The 22,848-nt window shown below is 36.0% G+C and overlaps 1 protein-coding gene across 3 annotated transcripts in view; it reads left to right on the top strand.

The window, feature by feature from the left end:
* Positions 1-1,951: 1,951 nt before the first annotated feature.
* Positions 1,952-22,848, top strand: part of SNTG1 (syntrophin gamma 1) — an 868,962-nt gene continuing 848,065 nt past the window's right edge. Inside the window, exons 1-2 of one of the 3 annotated variants that reach the window (XM_023190587.1) lie at positions 1,952-2,057; positions 3,113-3,265. The gene's annotated coding sequence lies outside the window, so the exon portion shown is untranslated. Of the gene's footprint in view, positions 2,058-3,112; positions 3,266-3,977; positions 4,431-22,848 lie in introns of those variants that run through there. The other 2 variants (XM_023190588.1, XM_023190589.1) reach the window with 2 other exon arrangements.

Genomic DNA, 22,848 nt, shown 5'->3' on the forward strand with positions numbered 1-22,848 from the left:
TGCAAAAGAATATACAACTCAGTAACATTTCATCTGAAAACCAATAGAAGGATATTTTAACATAGGATCATTGTTCCAATTCAGAAATAATTGGTAATAGATACTCAATATTTAGTTGTACTTGTACCCAATTTTAAAAAGCAGCTCAAAATTATACTGAAGATGTTAAAACTGTGAATTGAAAAGGGTTTGGATATGGGTATTGGCCTATTATAGCTCTACATCTACTGGGAAACATGAAGTAAAGACAGAAATAATTAGAAATGTATATTAACTAAAAATAGAAACTTTAATTAGAATCACCAGTTTTTCAATTGAGGTCTAAAAATTGTGAGCAAATGATACTCCACAGATGATAGGTGCTACTACCTATTTTTGTAGAAATATACAAGATATACAAAGTTTTTACATATGTTGATTTTTGTATATGACAGTTTATGAGGCTGGCAAAAATTATTATTTGTTATCATCATTTTATATATGGTAATGAGATGAGAAAATAGTCAGGAGACTTCCAGAATTGACACAGCCAATATTTTACATAGTGTATAATGGCTATTCATTTAGATCATATTGTATGGCGGTTTCGCCTTACATTTCAAACTTCCTGACCCAAAGGATTTCCAATTGTTTCCAAAATGTTCCACAAACTATTATGTTTTCTAAGATTTGTGTACTGTGTAGAGTGGACTAGAGGGGAATCACATCCTAGTTTTATAGAGAGGGATTGAATGAGCCAGTTTAGGATTCACAGTAATGATGCTAGGTTACTACATTTTCTTGTGCGCGTAATGCTTCATGTATTGTTTTGATTATTTATATTCACATTTTACTATATTTACATTTTTAAAATCATGGCAACTTAAATTAAGAATTTTTAAAAAATCATTTAAAATAGACTTTAAAAAATCTGCTCCCAGGGTGAAATTTCTTAACATAATTATTTAATTCACCTCAGCTTATTTGTTCCTTGGTTTTGTTATGTTGTACTTCATTTATATTCATTTGTAGCATTAGATGTTAGGCCGTAGTTAATTTTCATCATATTGATTTCCATAACTGGTTACACAACTTGATGAGAAAAAATATAAAGTGGATTTTGCTTCTTGAAGAAAAGACAACAAACCAGCATAATCATACTGGGACTGTCAGTTCAAATTAATCAACTGTTTCTGTTTTCTTTTCCTGGAAGGACAGAGAGAGAGAGAGAGAGAAAGATTGAGAGAGACTGCCTAAAACTCAATCAGTGATCAGGAAGAAGGGAATCTGCTCTTCTAGGTCTGAATAATCAAGTGCATGTGTTTTTAATTAGCAACATCTTTGTACTGTATGCCTCATTTAAATGCTCTTATTTGGCATGTTGATTTTCTGTGATTATTCATGTTTCTATATATCCCGATAAAATAATTTAAACAATCAATTAAATCAACTTGAGTAAGCACAGAATTGAACACAGCAGAGAAAACCCTCTTTGCTGACAAGGAGTGAAGGGCCCTGATTAGCATAACCTTCACACGGGGGTTTGTTTTCCTTATCTAACAAAAAGGGGGCACTTTCTGAAACTTATTTCTACATAGGACAGGTATTGTTTCTGCAGAAAAAATAATAATAATAATAAGCACGTGTTTGATCACATTGTCTAAGGAAAAAGGAAACTTCATTTACCATAACCTTAAGCAATTTGTTTTCATATGGACTGAAAAGCGAAAGAGCCCCTTAAAAATTAGCCTCAAGCAGCAGATACTCTTTTTTTAGGTTTGTGGGTCTCCGTGAGATCAGATGGCTTCCCCAAACACGGTTTTAGAGAGAATCACAACCTTTAATGGAGCCTGTGTTAAAAAAGACTGTTAGAGAAAGTTGACCAAGGGCTTCGTTCCATGGCCACCGTTTCCTGCGTGTGCAGCTCCACACAGCGACCGCGGCTTGCAATGCGCGGAGCACAGCGCGGCCTCTTCCAGCCGGAGCCGCGGTGGCGGCTGGTGGCCACCCCAGGGAAATAAAGCCATTGCTGCAGCAGCAAAATGGCTCAAAGTCCAGCCAAAGCCTGGCCTTTTCCTGTGAGTAAATACGCGGCCTATTTGGTTCTCCGTCCCGAGTGATTCCCGGCTCAATAACGTTTCTCTTCCAGGGAGCCCACTGGAACTCCACTAGCTGTGACGCCTCCTCGCTCGCCCCCAGCGCGCGCCTCAGACCGGTGCTTGGAGAGCGCAATGTCCCCGAGAGGGAAGATCCCCTACCTGGAATGGATGGTTCCAGACCAGCGGGAACGCGCTCTAATCCTTAATGGAAGCAAGCGTGGGAGGAAAGCACAACGTCTAGGACTTCCCTCTAGTGTAAGAACAGGAGGAAGAAGAACCTGAGAAGTCGCCGGGGAAGGGAGGCCAGGAGCAGGCGTCCGGCCCCTTCCCACAGCCCGGGAGAAATTAGTGTAGCGCCCCGCCCCTCCCCGACCCCCGTCCCCACCACACACACCAGCGCCCCTCTCCAGCCTTTATCGAATTTCCTCTCACATCTATCAACAACCTCCTGGTGAAGAAATCTGCACTGCACAAGTTAAGAGCCTTCAAGGGCGGGAGGTGTTACAGTCTCGCTCTTTCCATCTTCCCCCTTCACTCTACATAGTTTCAAAGATCCGCATGGCCCTGGTTTTGACCAGTTTTCCAACAGTTTCACCGTTATGTATTTCAACTTCCCGTCTCAGTTCACTTGCGTCTGCACCCGTTGCTGAGTGTGGGTGGTGGAGCCCTGGGTGACAGCACTCAGGATCACGAACCCATACCCTTCTTTATGCTCGTTGTCAGCCAGTTGCCAAGAGCAGTGGAACAGACACAAGTGGGGGCTGTTTGGGGAGGGAGTGAAGAGCCTTGAAGGCCCAGGAGAGCGCGGATTCCGGAGTAGGGAGGCGAGGGGGCAGCGTGGGAGACCAAAAGGGAAATGGGCTGAAAAGCCAAGCAGAAAAAAAAAAAAAACAAAAAAAAAAAAAAAAAAAAAAAAACGTAAATTGGGCTTTGCTCCGGCTTTACAAAGGCAGAGATGGTCAAGCCCTCTGACTGACTTTGTGCCATCTTTATCCCGTCCTTTGTGAAATAAACCGCTTTCTGCCCCCCTGCAGGAGCTTAGGCTGTGGGAGACTCGCTTGCACAGCCCTGGGCCTCCAAGCTCCCTGCTCGCTGAGCCCAGCGCTGACACTCACAGGAGCTGCGTTCCCTGGATCCTCTGAGAGGCTCTGCAACGATCCCGATCCAATTCAGCAGCGTTATAAAAGGTAGCCGAGTGGAGATGCCTTTTCTTGTCTTTTTCATTCTTTCATTCTCTGTCTTTTAAAATTTTAACAATATCCTGTCTTTTCCCCGTAGAGGGTCTAAGAATCTTCACTGGGTTTAATTTAGGAATTTCAAATTGGATTTCTCAAAATTTGAATGTGGTCACATTAATTGGTAATCAAAATTGCGAAGTCTTCCAAAATAGCGTTTTTCATCTTATGCAATTAGAGGTCCATGAGCTTTCCAAAGAAGCTCTGGATTTTCCACGGTACAAATCTGTATTTCTCTCTCTCTCCCTCTCTCTCTCGCTCTGCCTCTCTCGTGCGTGTGTGTGCGCGCGCCTGTGCGTGCGTTTTCTTTCATTTCTAGCATTAGGAAACTCGTCAGGGCCACTGAAAAGTCAGGGGAGGCTCAGATGTTATTTCCCATGGATTCCTGTTTTTCCGGAAACATTGTCACCAATGAGACTGTTATTTTGTAGAAACAATTAGCCCCTACCAAAAAAAAAAAAAAAAAAAAAAATCACCGAGGGGAGAAGGCTAGGCTGGAAGACAAGGAAGCTGCTGCTTGGATTCGCTGGTGGAGGAAAGTGCGACCGGGAGCTGGGCTTGGGGGATCTCGTCCCCTTAGTTCAGCACCAGAGGGGATGGACAGCGTCTCCGGACTGGGCTACAGCCACAGGGAGGGAACTACGCTGCTGAGGCCGCTCTCCTTGCCGCCACTGTCGTCGCCAGGGGCAGCTGGGCTCCTTGCTCCTCGCAGCTAAAAGGAGGTGTCTCCTATTACTCCCTCGCCTCCCGGTCCCTTCCTTAATGGATGAAAAGTACCCCTCCCTCTACTCCTGCTGTACCTAAGGACAGGACTCTGAGGAGTACTCTTGCTCCACCGATTAAACTCTTAGCAGCAACTTCAAGAATCATTTTTCCATAAGGGCCTGGGAGGAATTCTGGCAGAAGAGTAAAGTCGAAGTTCTTAGAAGCTCTGAGAAATCATGGGCCATACAGTAAGGGTCGAAATGTTAAAAGGCCCACACTTCTTGAAATAAACAGAATGGTCCTGAGTGGGTTGCAACTGTTTTGGAAATAGCTTTGTGAAAAGAGGTTGGAGATCCACTCAAAATTCTACGGTAGAGAAACTGAAAAGACATCTCATTTCATTGCTCGGCAGGTAAGTGATAGCACTATTATTTTTATTTATTTATTTATTTTTAATTATAATGACTTGTCTTACGGTTTAACAGAAAGAACATAAGCAATATAATTTTTCCTGGAATTAAGGGGAAGACAAGAAATTTGGTTTTAAAATAATTGTTTCTGGTTCATTGTGTGACAAGAAGAATCAAAATAACATACATATTGCCTTACATGATTACAGTAAACTTTTAGCTGGCCGTATTTTATTGCTTATTTAATATCTTTTTGGATCTGTGCATATCTTGTTTATTTTTTTCCAAAGATAATACAATCTGACGTTTCTCAAGATAATTTTGTTGTCTTATATATGCCCAAAGTGATCCTGCCTGTGTTACATAGTATGCAAGACTCAAAAAGTTAAAATAGAGAGGATTTAACCATGCCCTCTAACACATTTGATATTGTTACAATATACCAAACTATGCATGGGAACAAATACACGTATACATACACACCAGATTTCTCACTCCTTGCCAACCCCCAAGTATACCTACACCTGTAGAATCTTCTGTAAGGAGACACTCACATTTTTGCTTAGCACCCTTTTTCTGGCCTTTTAAAGCTCAAGACTGCTTTCTCAAACTTGATCTGCCAGAAGGCAGAAAATGAGAAGCTTTAGTGTGCCTCTTTAGGAGAGCTGGATTTCAAAATCATTCTAACTTATTAGTTCTGCAAAATACATTTGTCACTGAAATCCAGATAGTGATAGGGGCCAATAAGTTCCCGAAAAACCATAAATTTTAAAATGTTCATTAAATCTGTTTTCTGTTGATTCTTATTTCTAGTCTTCCCCTGGAGCTTTAAAATTACCATCTTTCACAGTGACCTTGATAAGCATTCTGCTTTAATAAAAAGGGTTCACTGGGCAAAAGCAGTTACACAAATTTATAACCCGTGCCTGACATTTCACTAAGAATTTGATCAATTCCAATGAGTACATTCAGTTCAGTGAAGAGTTTCCACTTGCAAGGATGGAATTTTACAATCATGTAAATACATGTGATGACATATGCATAATCAACTCTGTGAAAAGAGTTTACCCCTTTGAAAAATTACAGGAGATCCTTAGGTTTTACTTTTAATCTCATTGGTTGTGTGTAACTGATAATAAAATGGCTCTACTTCACATCTGTACATACCTTCCTTCTCAATTTTAACACAAAAATCATTGGAGGCCGTTACAGTAGCATTCATTGGTGGGGTGATGTCCTCTTGTTTTATGTTGGCTGAGTGTAGCAATTACACTCTGAGGAAAAATCATTCTTAACTGTCACCACTTACCATGAACCTGCTTGCTTAGCAGAAAAGGAGCAGAGGCATCTATGTCACTGAGCTCCTTGGGGGCTCTGTTGCCCTATATAGGTCAAGAATGATTATTTGAGGAGCAGAAACGTGTATCATTGATTTGGATTCCTTCCCAGAAAACCTACAATGTGCTCTTAACACAATCCTTTTTTTTTCCCCAATAGGAGAGGTATGGAAGTGAAATTATCACATGGAAGGCTTAATCATATTTTAAGAGAGTTACAGCATGTTGTTAGACAATTATTTTGGTTGTCAATTAACACAGAGGGACTCCCCTAGTCAATACGGCATAAAATGTAAGCAGAGAATGTGTTTCGAGAAGCACTCCTCTGGGTATATGGCCGCAGTTCCCTCCTCAGGGGCAGAGGGGGCAGGCTTTCTCTATGTGTAACTGAAATCTCAGAAAGTGAAAGTTACCTTTGACTAATCCCTTAGGAGATTTAGTTACAGAAATACTAACTCTAATTTACCCCAAACTCATGAAAGTGCTTGGAAGCCCTTGTCAATCTTTATCTGTAGGGAAATGTCCTTACATTGAGATAGAGTTGGGAAAGCAACTTAATGCCTACCTAATGCTAATCTCTAATTGCAAAACAGATAGTCAAACAAGCAAACAAAAAGGGGGTAGTGGAAAGCAAACTTCATTATTGCACAGAATCACTTGCCTTTAAAGACCAATCAGCATTTTATTAAGGGATATCTGTACTCCACTAAGGACATCTATTTGATTTGATAGTTATTTTGTTTTGCTGAAGAAAAACGATGCATGAAGTCTTGGGAGTACCAAACACAGTATCTCTTCCTCATTAAAAAAAAAAAAAAAAAAGGCCGGGCACGGTGGCTCAAGCCTGTAATCCCAGCACTTTGGGAGGCCGAGACGGGCGGATCATGAGGTCAGGAGATCGAAACCATCCTGGCTAACAGTGTGAAACCCCGTCTCTACTAAAAAATACAAAAAAAAAAAAAAAAAAAAAAAGTTTTATTGGATAAGACTAAGTGTTGTTGGCTGTTGCTTGCATTTGAGACTCAAAAGGGAAAAGTGAGATAGGATTACATAATCTAGAAAATGTAAAGTGTATATAGGACCAGAGCATAATTAAAATGAGCCCTGGAGTCTGTTCAATTGCCTTCTTCCAAAATATTATAAAAACATTTCTTAATTAATTGTTGCATGGACTATATAGTAATATTTGTATATTACCTGTATAGTCTAATGTAATTATCAATACCATGAAATCACATTGGATTCTAATGCCCACGTTTTGCCTTTGGAGTTATTTACTTGGGTTTCAACGAAGTTCAAACATTTATTAAAAAACATAAAAATAAGAAATGACTATTGCTAATATTTAGTAATTGACTGTTTTTGACCACTTAAAGATTTATAAATTCCAGGTGGCTAACCTGCTTACTCACCTAGTTCTGTCAAGCACGACTAAAGTCACTAGGAAAGAAAAAAGCATATTGTAAGCTAGAAATTATTTCCGTAGCCATCTCACCTTCCCAGAAATCTGTACAGTGTGTTACAGAATAGAACTCAAATGGAGAGAGACATCTTATTTGGTGTTTTCTTCCTATTTAGCTTATCGGAGTGAGCACATAGCATGTGTTGGAAGAGACAACATCCTGCAGCAAGAAACATGTTACACATCATGTTGTAGGGAAACAAGTACTACCCGACGGCCAAAAGATCAGCATTTTTTTAACTGCTGGCTGTAAGATCTTCTACAAGTCACTCAATTCACTGCAGCTTAATTTTTCTTCCTTAAATTTGGGGATGCTTTACCTTTCAATGAAGGCACAATAATTTACATAGAGCTGATACGTGAACACTCATAAGATGAGTGAATGATGCCTACTTTGTGGGATACTGGAAAGTCCAAATTCAGTGATTTTGAGAGTGTTCTGGAAACAAGTGTTGTATCTGTGGGTTACTATAAATAATTTCCAATAGCATTCATTCATTCATCAAAAAATCCCACCAATTACTACATACCAGGCACATCTTTTATATTTAACAACTCTCACCTCGGGGAATATAATACTTTCCTGATAATTCAGCAGTCATTTTCTTTATATCTCTTAATGGTGTAAATATAAGCGATATTCAATGAAGGTGGACTTGATTTAAAAAATATTTATTACTCAGAATTGACACCACGTTCTTTATCAATTGGACAAACCTAGTTGACCTGAGTTTATTTCAACAACTTTCATTTTGACCTTCAAAGAATCTATCACTTTGTGCCATAATTTTCTGGGTGATATAAGTCCACACACCCAGACAAGTGCACAAGTGCCATAATTTTCTGGTTTATAAAGGAGGATTAATGTTTGCCATTAGTGATATTGATAAGGAAACTCATAGGATGAAGTAGATTTCAAAACTGCATATCCTAAAACATCCAGAAAGCATTGTGATTTGACTGCTGGCTTGTGAGCATGGAGTGAAATGTGGACAACATTAGGGCTGATCTAAGGGGCTAGTCTGGAAATGCTGTTAAGATGCTGTCTTGATTTAGTCCAAAGCCTAGATTCTATTCATAGGCCTCTTTAAAAAATCTCTTTAGATTTCCTAAAATCTAATAGTATTCTGATAATATGCTTAAGAAATGTAAGTCAATGTTTGGTGCTACAGTTATTTCCAGCATTGTTTTGTGGTTAAATTAATACTATTGCACCAGAGATAAAAAATTATATCATCACTTACTTAGTAATATAATTCAGATTTTTTGTTTTTTGTCAAACATACACACACAAAAAACCCAGAAACAGTTGAAAAAATAAAATGAAGAAGAATCAAGAGTAAGAGGTCGTTAAAATAATGTCTTGAGGCCAGAGAATTTATCTTTGAATTATCCTTAAATTATCACTGTGAGGTTTCTTCAGCACATTGTACACACTGAAAGAGTCAGAAAATCATTTTGGGTTTCCTTAATTTGTTCTTCAATTTGTCAGCAAAGTTAAAGTGATCATGTTTTTTTTTTTTTTCCAAAAACGTATCATTAAATCAATTCATTTAAATACTTACTAATTATCACTTCATCATATGTAATGTACATACTCGAAAACATTTTTAAAATTAAAAATTGTGAAGTAATTATATGCTCTATGTTTAACAAATTTACTCACAATTTCAGTTTAAGATTTAGTTTTTTAAAAGAATAAGTGTTTGCCTGATGAATTCACTAAATAAGCTAACAGAAAATTGAAATCTTTTAGAAATGGTGCCAACATTTTAATAATAATGTGTTACTTATATAAAACTACGAAAAGGCCAAGTATGGTGGCTCATGCCTGTAATCCCAACACTTTGGGAGACTGAGGCAAGAGGATCACTTGAAGGCAGGAGTTTGAGACCAAGACCAGCCTGGGCAACTCAGTGAGACCTTGTTTCTTCAATAGGAAAAACAAGGTAAAAAAATTAAAAAGAATATCTCGGTGTGGTGAATGTGCCTGTAGTCTCAGCTACTCAAGAGGCTGAGGTGGAAGGATCACTTGAGCCCAGCAATTGAAGGCTGCAGTGAGCTATAATCACATCACTGCATTCCAGTTTGAATGAGATTCTATCTCAAAAAAGAAAAACTATTAAGAAAATAATAAATTTTATTTGAATCTTCTCAAGGGGAGCCACAGTGAGAAATAGGTATCTGAGATTAAGAAATTTAGAGTATAGATGAGAAAAGAGTATTTTGTGGTTAAAAATGCATCCAGTACACACAAAATCTGAGGTTCAACATGGTTTATCATCCATTAGTTGTGTGGTCTTGGGTAAATCACCTTATCTTAATTTAACTGCTCATCTGTATCCTTGGTCCTATTGGTAAATCATTATTATGTCCATGAGAAAACAAAGTCTATGTTTAGTTGAACTCATAAACTTTCCTTCCACATCTGTCATGCCATTCTTCTTGAAAATATTTCCGTGCTCTCATGGTGGAACATACATGGGATTTAGAATCAGTCTTAAGTTTGAATCCTGATATAGAAATGGCATTATTGACAAAAACTTGGGCAAGGAATGAGAAGTCTCTGACTCTGATGTCCACTGCAATATGTTGCAGGGAACAGTTAATGAGTAAATTGTATGGAATGGCTAGTGCATTGCCAGGGATTTGTTGAAGCTGGTGAGTGTTATGACTTGACCTGTTAGACTAGCCTATGCACATGGCTCTGTTCAACGACTGCTCTCTTATTTCTCCAGATAAATCCCCCGTGCTGTATATTCTCTTCCAAACATACTGTCCTCACCACCACATAGTTCTGTTGTTAATGCTTTGTCCTAGACTTTCCCTTTTCTGTTTACTTATTCAAATCTCTATCTCTTTACATAGATTGTAAATTCAAATTCCCGCAGGGTGTAGGCAGTTCATGTAAGGAGTGAAGCTAGCCAGTGAGATCTGCATCACATGGCAGAAAGCGAGCCATCAAGAGTCCTTGGCTTAGCTCTGCTCAGTTAGAACAAAACGTGAGAACTGAAAATAGAGAATTTTGTGTGAAATCTACTTTTTGTTTTCCTAATTTAATTTTAAAATTTTGCATGTAACAAAACAGACTACATGGTAGATTCCACACATAGCTGCCGAGCCTTTTCATTTCCCATTTCAATGACATTTAATAGAAACCCCAAACTGAGATATTTAGTCAGATTTTTTCCAGACCTTTTTGTTTTTGTCTAAAAATGAGACGATGAATCAAGACTTCATGAAAAGGTTCATCTTAATATATTTTTACAATTTTAAAATAAATAAACTTAAAAATAATGAGTGGCTGAGATAAAATAGATACTTCATGTTTTTGAATGGGCAAAAGTTTTGTGGGGAAAAATTAATTCATAGAATAAATAGTAGTGAGGATAGGTCAATAATATTCCATAATATGTTTTATTCCAGCATCTTTTCAAGCTACTGTTTTTGCCCTTCATACACACACAACAGCTACAATAACCCAGATAATAACCTTGACTAACAATGAGACTAAGACAAGATGATTAGTTTTTTGTCTAATATCTGCAAATATTCCCTCTTCCCAGAATACAGATTTTCTACTTTTGTGTCTACTCATATGTGTAAAAACAGATAATTTCTCTGGAAAGTTATGTTTTACATTTCATCAGCAAATTATAACACACTCTATAGAATGTTCTGTTGGAGTTCATAAATTGGAGTCAGATGTCTTATTGTATGTTCGGTGATATAAGTCCACACACCCAGACAAGTGCACAAACACAGGGATGGATAAGATTATGCTTTGGTTTGATATATGGCAAATTTTTTTGTAATTTATTCTTTTCTAATCCTTGTTAATAGTGACTGTGCCAAAGGGAAAAACAATTCTGCTATTACTGATGAAAAAAAAAGGAACTTATTTTGCCTAATTGGTATTTGTATATTTTAATTTCTTTTTTTGCCGGAAGTGACAAAATCCCAGTTCTAAGTGGCTTAATCCAAATAAGCAACTAAACAAAAAAATATATGTACAAAAGAGAATTACTGGCTCATGCAGTAGTAGATTATAGCAGGTATGGCTTGATTAAAGTGTTCAAACATTATCCACATTCTTCAGTGTTATCTTCATTCCAAAGTACAGTTTGCCTACATGATAACGTTTGCCTCTTTCTTTGTTCTCACTGTCTTTCTCCCTCACTCCTGTCTATGTCTCTGTTTCTGTCTGTATCTCTTTTCTCCCACTCTCTTCTCTATCTCTTTCTCTGTCTTACTCACCTCCTTACCAGTTATAGATCTACAGTGTTTCCTTTCCAAATCCAGTTCACTTCCTCAATAGTTCCAGTAGATGTACTGGGACTGACCAAGGGAATTACTTATTGGGCTGAATCTTGAAGTAGGGTGGGCTTTACAAAATCACACTGATTGAGGGGTATTTAGTTATTGACTCCTGTCTGCAAATATTTCCTCTTCTCAGAATACAAATTTCTAGCATAGTGCAGTTTTCAGCAGAAAGGAGAGACTATATTAAAGGATAGAAAAAGAACAACACTTGTCCTCTACAATACTAGCGAAGGATCTACCCAAGATTTCTAAGTCAGTGAATTTATCTACTGTTGATGGAATACTCAGCAAAAGTGGGTTCATTGGCTTGTTGTTTCCCTAAAAGCTTCTTTTTTTTTTTTTCCTAAGGAAAGAACGTCTTAAAATGAAATATTTGACCTTAAATGTAATTAACACATCAAAGTTTTGTGGGTGTCCTTTTACTATATTATTAACAAATGAATAATATGAAAAGGACACAGAAATGGATTAAAAAATCACTGGGGATAAAAGAATTGTTATTTCTGAAGAGTCATTTTTTTCTGTATTTGGTGATTTTTTTCAGTAGTTTTAAATGATATTTCCTTACTTAACACGTGGTAAGCCTGTTCCAGCTTAGCTAGACTATTTTTCTTTTGTTTTCCTGGTCTGGTTTTAATCTTGAAGAAGTAAAAGTCCCAAAAGTAGATTAATCTACTTGTGTACATTTTACGCCATTATTATAGATAACACAATCAAGAGTAATACAATAGGGCACATTTAAGTCAAAGTAAGTCAGATTGTGGTAGTTTGTCTAGTTCATTAATTTCACAAATTGACTTTATTTTTCTCTTCAAATACATCTTTTTCTCGACTTAAGCAATTAGAGAAAACTAAAATTTGCCTATTATCCACCTAATTCATTTATTTTTATTTTCCATGTTGTGTTTTTTTCCAAGAAATCTTCCTGAAGTTGGAGCTAGAAGATTCAGTATAAAGTCTTCATAGGGCATAATAAATGCAGTTAAGAAAATGTAACCCTACACTTCAGTTTCCATTCATAATACTATTTTCTCACATTCTATGTGTTATTTATGATTGTTAGAGTCCTGTTTTAGGGAATCTCATGTGATTCTCACATCAGGACTGATAAGCTGAACTTTTCATTCTTGTTTTGCAAATGGGACAATCAAGGTCCAGAAAAGTTAAATGATTCTCTATAGATTAAGTCAAAATTGAGATTTGGGATCGATATTTAATACTTTTCTATTCATAAGTGGTTTAGGGAAAAAAAACTGCCTCTCTTCTTATAACACCTATTATAGGCTTTACTTCCTTCAGATTGCAGTAAATAAATAAAAAAACAAAGAAACAACAACAACAACAACCAGCAACAGAATTTCATTGACTTTTAGCTTTATTAAGCAACTGGAGAGATTTAGATTCTCGAGAATCTTGAAGGGTTCATATATTATCTTGGTCTTAATCTTACACAAACAGAGAGGATTTTGGACAGCATAATCACATGTTGAAAGTCATATTTTACAAGCTTCAGTGAACCATGGTGGACCAGGGTTGATTCTGTTGCAGAATTCAGACTCGAGTTGATGAGAACTGGATCTAATTGAGTGAAGGTTAGAAATGAGCCTAATAAAACTAAATGACCAGATGTTAGTTATGCCACCATCACATTAAACAAGAATCAGGAGGAGGCCAAACGAGCTAATATTTTCATATACTAGGTAAATGCTCACATGTTCTATAAGTGTGAAATATGCCTCTTTGGAAGGAAACATGTGATATCTGACATGGGACAGGCCAAATGGATAATGAGACGACATAATAGCCAAATGCAGGTGAAGTACCCATTAATTTTAGAAAGAGGGTAAAACCTGACCTATCTAACTCAGAGTTACCAATGTGGAGATTACTGCTGCTGTTATGAAAATGTATTAGCTATTTGAGAGAATAAAAGAAAAACAATTGCTTACAGACATAAATACCTTTCAAAAGTAGGAAAAAGTAAGAGAAAAGAAGGTTATAAAAGAGTCGTAGAAAGTGTAGGGGAAAGGTATAAAGGAAAATTCATAGAGTTCTAAGAACCATATGATGGTTGACAGTGTTGATACTGCACAGAAGTGAAAGGAATGAATGTTTGAGGTTCCTTTGGGTTTGCTCAAAAGCAGATCATGAGGCAACTTGGAGAGAACCGTTTCTGAAAAACGATTAACATAATCTTTGAACTGTCAGATCCTCAAGATCAAATCAAGGACAGCAGTAGAAAGATCATGTTCATTCTAGGAAGAGGGTAGGGATCAGAAGGGATTTTTTATGACAAGGAAAAAGCACTACAGAATTATTGCTGACAATGTGTGTTGTCTCCCTTATTGCTTCCGGTTTACAGCCTGCTTTAGCATTAGATGATGCTGCATTTCTGGGAACATGAGTGCTTTGTTGCATTAGATCAGATCAGGTCTGTCTGTGGCGATTAAGGTCTAGTGATTGGAATTATAAATGAGAGTATAGTCAACCAAAAAGATACACATACTACCTGGGAAGACATCTGTTTAAAGTTTTCTTTTCTCCACCTCATTATATATTCAATTTTAAGTGATCAGGTAAAATATACATAAAATATACACATAAAATAGTCAATAGTTACTCATTTGTTTTAGCCACTGAAAATTGACTTTTGTCCACTTGGAACATGGAAAGTAGTGTTGACTTTACTTGAAAGGCTGACATTCATTTCAGATAATGGTGTCTCTTTTTATATCATCCTATTATATTCTCTTCGACATGATTTGTCTCCTCTGCCTTTCATCTTGTGAAAAATTTTCATATTTTTCTAAAAGAAATTTTGGAGCATGCAGAATGCATACAAGGGATCTGTAGACCCATCTAAACTTCGTTAGGGGACTTTATACCTCACTACAGCTCAATGACCTGGAAGATAAACTGACCCTGTCTGTTCCATCAGAACAACAGGAATTTCCCGAGTTCAGGCAAACAAAAGTTTGCTTTTATCTGATACTCAAATTTCTCTCTCAATCACTCAGATTCTCCAGATAATTGCCTGGATTTTATCTTGGTACTAGAGGAGTAAATTATCTACTTTCCGGAGGCCAATTAAGCTTTCTAAACTGCTAGTGGGCCTTTTAGCAAATTACCTTTTCAGTGCACTAAAAAGCTCCCCAGTAACCCAAAGGAATTAATGTACCACCAAACGGTGGGTAATTTATTCCTTCACCACTGATGAGGGCAGACAGTTTAGAGCATTAATGGGAGCATTTACATTGAGTCACAGTGAAGTATGGAGTCACTGAGCCTCTGTGAAGCTAACTCATGGAGGGTGAGGAGGTGTTTATCACTGTGGAGAAGGGACGAGGGACACAAGAGATGATCCCTACCCTTAAAAGTTGCAGATAATGCTGTCAGCCATTATCTGGATGGAATTTCTATATCATCATCTATATATTTGGCAATAATAGGCAAGTTAACAACCCATGATCATGAAGAATTATCTGCTTTTAGATTTGTATAAAAGTATTCTTTGTGAAATAATCAACTCCTTTATTTTTTCATGTACTGACCATTGCTATTTTTATCCTGGTCCTGTTTGTGAAATGGAATAATTTATTTCTGCCAACAAAAAATATCAATAACTTGGATGTAAATGAACCTACTACATGTAACTGTTTTTGGTTTTAAGTCTTCTCCTGTTTCTCCATAAACGTACTGATAAATGTAGTGATTCATGTCTACTTTATTAATTACCATTATTTCCAGTTGTGGTTGATATTCTACCTGAAATATCTGGAAATTCAACTGAAAGAATTTTTTAAGGCCATTTTTCTCAAGTCTCATGAATCATATTTCAAGCAATATATGCATATTACTACATACCATTCTACCGAATAACTCAAAGATATCCCACCTTGTTTTTAGGAGATATCGTCAAAAAACATTGACAAATACCAAAGATTTCCAAGTCATGCTTATGAAAGGATAAAATTGTTTGGAGAACTAAGCAATTCTACTATGTATAATTCAGTGTTGTTGGGATTTTGTTAAAAAAATAAAATTCCTTTAAATCTTACCCACTCTTTATTTCTCTGAAACATTTTTGCTGGTGGAAAACGTGGATAAAATAGGCATAAAGGTAGAATAACCAATTAAATGAAGCCTAGAAATTATTTACATTATTTTTATAAGCATATGAAGTCTTCAATAGGCTATTTTCTTTTGAGCAGAATTAACAAAACTCAAAATGAAATACAGTCTCTTCCTTCAATGTGTACTTCTAGAACATTTGCATAAGATCTTCACTTTAGTGTACTTAGCTAAGCCAAATTATTCAGGCTTTTCAAGTTTATAAAGGATACATATTAAGACATTGAGTCCTAGGAGGAAGATGACACTCAAATAAATGAAAGTTTTGAGCATCAATCTCAGACTATATTATAACTGTTCCTAATGAACATGGAATTTAAACAACTGGAACAAGTCCAATAAGGAAGAAAAAAAAGTTTTGGCATCTGATGAGTTACTTAGCATATCTTTTCGTAAAGAATAAAAGCTCTCTGGCTTCCAACAAAGAGTTTGTGAGCTGTATGGCAGTGTTTTGAACAAGGAGATCATTTATAAATGCTGTCTTTATTTGGGAAATGATTATGGGATGCAGCTGCAGGTTTTAATGACTTTTAATAAAATATGTTATAAAGTGAATTAGCGATAAATGTCTAACAGATAATACTGAATCAAGACATTAAAGAACATCATTAGATTTATATCTTGGATTGTTAAAGCAATAAATGTGTTCTTGTTAATACCAGTTTTTTTTTTTTTTTAATTTTCTAGGACATTTTGAAGGAAATTTCAAGGCAGGTTAATTTTTAATGAATAGGGTTAGTCTATCAACTAGCTCTGCTAGCCCAGTACAATTTTAGATATATAACTAATAGAGTATCAAAGCTAGAAACCCTTAAATTTCAACAATATATAGAATTATAAAATAAGCTTCACAGATAGTACCTGAAAATACAGTATTTCAGCCTCTTAGATTATTGTGACTTTCATAAAGAAAGATATATGTACTTTATAGGGGAAAAAAGGTTTGTTAGAAAATCTGTGTTCAACACTTGCTTTGCTGTCATTACCAGGACTAAATTTCAATGTCAGGTGGTCAGAACAGCAATGATCAGGGGCAAATACAGATAATAACCCACACTTCCTATTTGTACAAGTATTACTACACCACCGCAGTATGCAGAATAATGCAGTATAAATTTGTTTTAAAAACCAAGTTTAGTTACCAACTTCCAGAGGTGAGCAGAGCCGGGTTACCATAGCATTGTAATATCATAACAAGCTGGCATTGGAAATGTACTCACAGATGATCAGGTTAGGCAGCTGACCCTCCGAATGTCTACGATTTGTTTCAAGTTTCAAATTTAGTTCATGAGGGAGTTTAAACATTAATTATGTTTTATTTCATAATGATACTCCAAAAAGGCTAAGGAGAAGTTGAATAGTGTTTAATGGGTATCTCTGTATGGAACCATAGTTCAGGGCAAATGAGCAACCTAGGATATTGAGAAACAAGAAAAGAGGCAAGTTGTAAGTCTTGCTTGACTTCTCAAATGATGTTCAATCATCGTTGAATTCCCTTCATAGATGCAACTATTGGCCGGGTGTATTGGCTAACACCTATAATTTCAACTCTCAGAAAGTCTGAGGCAGGAGGATCATTTGAGGCCAGGAGTCCGAGATCAGCCTGGACAGCAAAGAAAGACCCCCATCTCTATAAAAAGGAAAATAATTATCTGGACATGGTGTTGTGTGCCGGTAGTTCCAGCTACTCAGGAAGTGGAGGCAGGAGAATTGCTTGAGCCCAGGAGTTCAAGGCTGCAGTGAGCCATAATCATACCACTACATTCCAGTCTAAGCAACAGAACCAGAACCTGTCTCTAAAAAAGTAAATAAATAAAATAAATAAATTATAGATGCAGCTATGCATAGCTATGTTATATTTAAATAGTTACTTTTCTTTTAACTTTTTACTTTAATTATAAACTGAAAGTTACAGACATAATTTCTCATGAAACCTTCATTCAACTTCCTTAATGATAACACCTTATGTAATTGTAGTACAATACCCAAACCAGGAATTGATATTATACGATATTGTCAAATACACTATAGCCTTATTTAGATTTCACCAGTTTTTACCTGAACGAATTTACCTGTGTGTGTGTCTGTGTGTGCATGTCTATCTGTCTGTCTCTCTGTGTGTGGAGTTCTGTGTAGTTTATCCATACATAGATTTGTATAACCACTCTTACAGTCAAGATATACAACTGTTTTAGCACCACAAATAAACTTCCTTGCTCTATCTGGTACAGTGTGATTCACACCCAGCTACCCTGGAAACCACTGATCTGCTCTATCTCCATAATTTTGTCATTTTGAGAATGTTACACAAATGGAATCATATGGTATGTAGCATTTGAGATCTGTTTTTTGCACTCAGAGTAAACTATCCAAGTTGTTGCCTGTGCCAGTAGTTTATTCATTTTAATTGCTAAATAGTATTTTGTGGTATTCCAGCTCTCCCAATCTGTTTGCCCATTTAGTGATTGAAGGACATTTGGGTTGCTTTCAGTTTTGGGCTACTATGAATATAGATGCTATGAACATTAATGTACAAGTAATTTGTTATACAGTAATAGATAACTGTAATATCTCCCTATGAGCACCCTTGATCATTTAATAGGACATATTAACAATATATTTGAGAAGGTAGGTAGAAAAAGTACTAGAGAACAAAGGACTTCAATCAGTCATACTAAGTTTTACACTCTGGTTTTCATGGATGGATGATGATTTTTTACTTGTTACATTTTCTCTATTAGTTTCTGATATATAATACTGTAAAACAATAATAATTTTCTAGGAAGTAATGTAAAATTTAAACAAATCAATAAACTTCCCACACAAGTATCAATTTTCTAAGAAGAGGTTCTAGGTAATGTCATATTTACTTGTTTTTATAATTACCCATATACAAAAAAAATTGGTTTGTGAAATGTAACAAAAAATCTACACACAATATGTACAAGTATTATTTTTTATAATTTATATTTTTTAGAAGTTCACAAATATATTTATAAAAACTGGAGCATATATTATGCCATAAAGGAAACTATGCTGAACTTCAAATGATTAGATCTCAAAGACCATCATGTTTTATCAATACAATTTAATTAAACATAAACTAATTAAAAATAACTAGAGTTTTTCAACAAATCAATCTGAAACAAATGAACATTCACATGCAAAGAAAATGAGTCTAGACATAGACCTTAACAGTCTTCCCAAAAATTAACTTAAAGTGAAACATTTATCTGAATGTAAAATTCAAAACCACTAAAATCCTTGAAGATATCATAAGAGAAAATATAGATGACCTTTTGTATGGCAATGACTTCTTGGATATAACATCAAAGGCATAATCCTTGAAAGAAATAATTAATAAGCTAAATTCATTAAAATTTAAAATGTCACCTCTGTGAAAGAGAATGTCAAGAGAATAAGAAGACAAGCTATGGAATAGGAGAAAATACTTGCAAAGGATATATTTGATAAAGGACTGTTATTCAAAATATACAAAGAGCACTTCAAGCCCAACAATAGGAAAACAAACAAACCAATTAAAAAATACGTAAAGGACCTTAATAAACATCTCACCAAAGAAGATATGCAGGTGGCAAATAAGCGTATAAAAAGATGCTCAACACCTTATGTTATTAATAAATTGCAAATTAAAACAACAGTGAGATGCCACTGCACAACAAAAAAATTAGAAACTTAGAATGGCCAAAATCTGAAACACTGACAATACAAAATGTTGACAAGAATGTGGAGAAACAGAAACTTATCCATTGCTGGTAGAAATGCAAAATGGTAGAAATTCCCAAATGGTGGGAATACAGTTTGGGACTTTTTTACAAGACTAAACATATTTTTATCATACAATCTAGCAATCACACTTCTTGTTATTTACTCAAATTATTTGAAAGCTTATGTCCAGCAAAACTGGCCCAGGAATATTTATCACAACTTTCTTCGTAATACCAAGCTTGGAAATAATAAAAATCTTCTGCAGTAGATGAATGAATACATAAACTCTGGTACTTCCAGGCAAGGGAGTACTACACGGTGCTAAAAAAATGAGTTATTAAGCCATGTAAATACACGGAACGTGTGTGAAATATATGTTAATATTAACTTACTTAAGAAGTTGAGAATATATTTTAAATATTAAGTTACTTAAATATTATGGTACTAAGTGAAAGAAGCTAACCTAGAAAGGCTGCATATTATATGATTCCAACTATATGACATTCTGGGAAAAGAATTATGGAGACAGTAAAAAAATATAATAATCATAATGGATTATTGATTGCCAGAAGTTAGGGGGAGGGAGGGATAATTAGGCAGACTATAGATTTTTATGACAGTAAAACTAATCTGTATGACACTATAATAGTGGACAAAAGTCCTTATACATTTGTCCAAACCCACAGAATGTACAGCACCTAGAGAGAACCACAATATAAATGATGGACTTTAGGACTAGGAGTGGTGGCTCATGCCTGTAATCCCAGCACTTTGGGAAGCTGAGGGGGGCGGATCACAAGGTCAGGAGTTCAAAATGAGCTTGGCCAACATAGTAAAACCTCGTCTCTACTAAAAATAAAAAATAACAATTAAAAAAATTAGCCAGGCATGGTGGCATGCGCCTGTAATCCCAGCTACTCGGGAGGCTGAGGCAGGAGAATCACTTGAACCCGGGAGGCGGAGGTTATGAGCCAAGATCAAACCACTGCACTCCAGCCTGGGCAACAGAGTGAGACTCTGTCTCAAAAAATAATAAATAATTTAAAAAAAATTAAAAAGATGGACTTTGGGTGAAGATGTGTCCGTGGAGTTTTTTTTTTTTTTTTTTTTTGTGAGACAGAATCTAGCTCTCTCCCACAGACTGGAGTGCAGTGGTATGGTATCAGTTGCTCACTGCAACCTCTGCCTCCTGGGTTCAAGTGATTCTCTAGCCTCAGCCTCCCGGGTAGCTGGGATTACAGGCACTCACCACCATGCCCAGCCAGTTTTTGTATTTTTAGTAGACACAGGGTTTCGCCATGTTGGCCAGACTGGTCTCAAACTCCTGACCTCAGGTGATCCTCCCACCTGGGCCTCCCAAAGTGCTGGGATTACAAGTGCGAGCCACCACACTCAGCTGATTTTTACTTAAAAAAATTCTTAGACTGTAACAAATGTACTACTCTGCTGGTGTGCAACAAATGTTGATAGTAGGCTAGTTTGTGAGTGTGGCGGGGCAGGAGCTATACAGGAACTCTCTGCACATTTTACCCAATTTTGCTGCGAAAGTAAAACTGCTCTAAATATAGTATATTTAATTTTTAAAAAATTAGAAAATTTTCATGTTTGTAAAATTAAGAAATGCTTTTCCACAATGCAAGAAAAATATTTTTTAATCAGAATATATTTTAAACAAAAAAGTAATAAAATGTTACACATATGAAATTTTAGGACATGGATAATTTATAAGTAATTCTCTAGCCTTAAATGTATTTTTTGAAAGAAACAAAGAATAAAGATGACTAAGCATCCATGTCAAAAATTTTAAAGAAGTCTAAAAATAATCACAGTGTAATTGGACAAGAGCCTATAATTAATATAAGAATGTAATTAATGAAAACAAATGCAAACATACTATAGGAAAATAAAGAAAAGGCTGGTTTTTCAATAGATTTATATGTGAACAAACTATGGCAGGATATCAAGAAAAAGGGAGGACTTAAATAACTAATAAAGAAAATAAAATTAAGATAAAATTTATTTAAAAGTTAATAGTATATTGTGAACCACTTCCCATCAATATTTTAGAAATTTTATTTGCAACTTATAAATTTCTAGAAAAATATAATTCATTGGAGAGGAAAGGATGAAAGCTGGGGCCATGTGTTTCACTCCTCTGCTGAGGACACGATAAAGGCCAGGGACTCATCTGAATCTCTTCCTAAATACGCAGCCACTGGCCTCTTGCTCAATGGCACTTGCTAGGCGGAGAGGGCAAGCCCACATCTATGGAGAGATTGTACAGGCCATCCCTGATTTAGGATTGATTACGGGTTCCCCGAAGAATGCCATAGGAGTGATTCAACTTTCTGGGCTGTGAAGTGGAGGTCTTTTGTGAGGTAATCTGTGTGCATCCCTCTCAGGGACATCCTCTGATCCAGTGAGTGAGGTGGGAAGGACGCACCTGGGGGGCTTTCCCCCTCGCCTCCCCACCTGTGCCGCTAGGTGACAGGTGTCAGTAGCTGTATCAGGAAGGCCTGACACTGGGTGAGATCCCTGAATCATGGATTTATGGTTGAACAACTCAGCCCTTTGTTTTAGCTTATTTTATAAAGTGTTTTCTTAAGATACAGAAAACCAAACAAATAAAAATAAAACAGAACAAGTAAACAACTAAAACGAAAGGAAACCCAAAAAGCCTTATAGGCATTAATGTAATTAAATTGTTAGAAAAAGATAAATAAACTACAAGTCCATATTGCTTCAAAAACAATTTATACCAAATTGTCAAGAAAAAAAAAAATATCCTGGGGATTAGGACAAAAAGAAGGCTCCTATGAACTTTATAAGGTTATCAAATTTTGAAATTAAAACGTGACAAGAGATAGTATGAGAAAACCAATGCATAAAATAGGAAACCACATCTATAAATAGTAAAAAATCATTCTTTGTAACTTTTTTACGTTTATATCAGTGAGGCAAGATTATTCTATTCGAAAAGTAATAAAGCAATTCGCACTATTAATAGATTATGAGAAAGAATCATACTGTAACCTCAATATATACGTTTTTATTAACTAATTAAAAGTTATTCAAATTCCTGATAACGTCTAATAATCTAGCAAACTAGAAATAAAAGGGGACTTTCTTAATCTGATGAAGGAGATATATAATATATATATGTGTATATATATATGTGTGTGTAGCATATGTACATATTATGTGTGTGTGTGTATATGTATGTATATGTTACAGAAATCATCATTCTTGATTTATATATGTTGGAAATTTTCTGTTTGAAACCAGTAACAAAGTAAGAACAGCAGTAAAACCACTTCCTTTCCATATTGCATTGAAAGTTTTTTCCACCACAGTAAGCACATTAACAACAAATGACAAACACTTTAATGGTTAGAAAGGAATACAAAGACACCTGCCTTACTTTCCGATATTTGCACA

Source organism: Piliocolobus tephrosceles, chromosome 7 (genome assembly GCF_002776525.5).
Source record: "Piliocolobus tephrosceles isolate RC106 chromosome 7, ASM277652v3, whole genome shotgun sequence".
NCBI lineage: Eukaryota > Metazoa > Chordata > Mammalia > Primates > Cercopithecidae > Piliocolobus > Piliocolobus tephrosceles.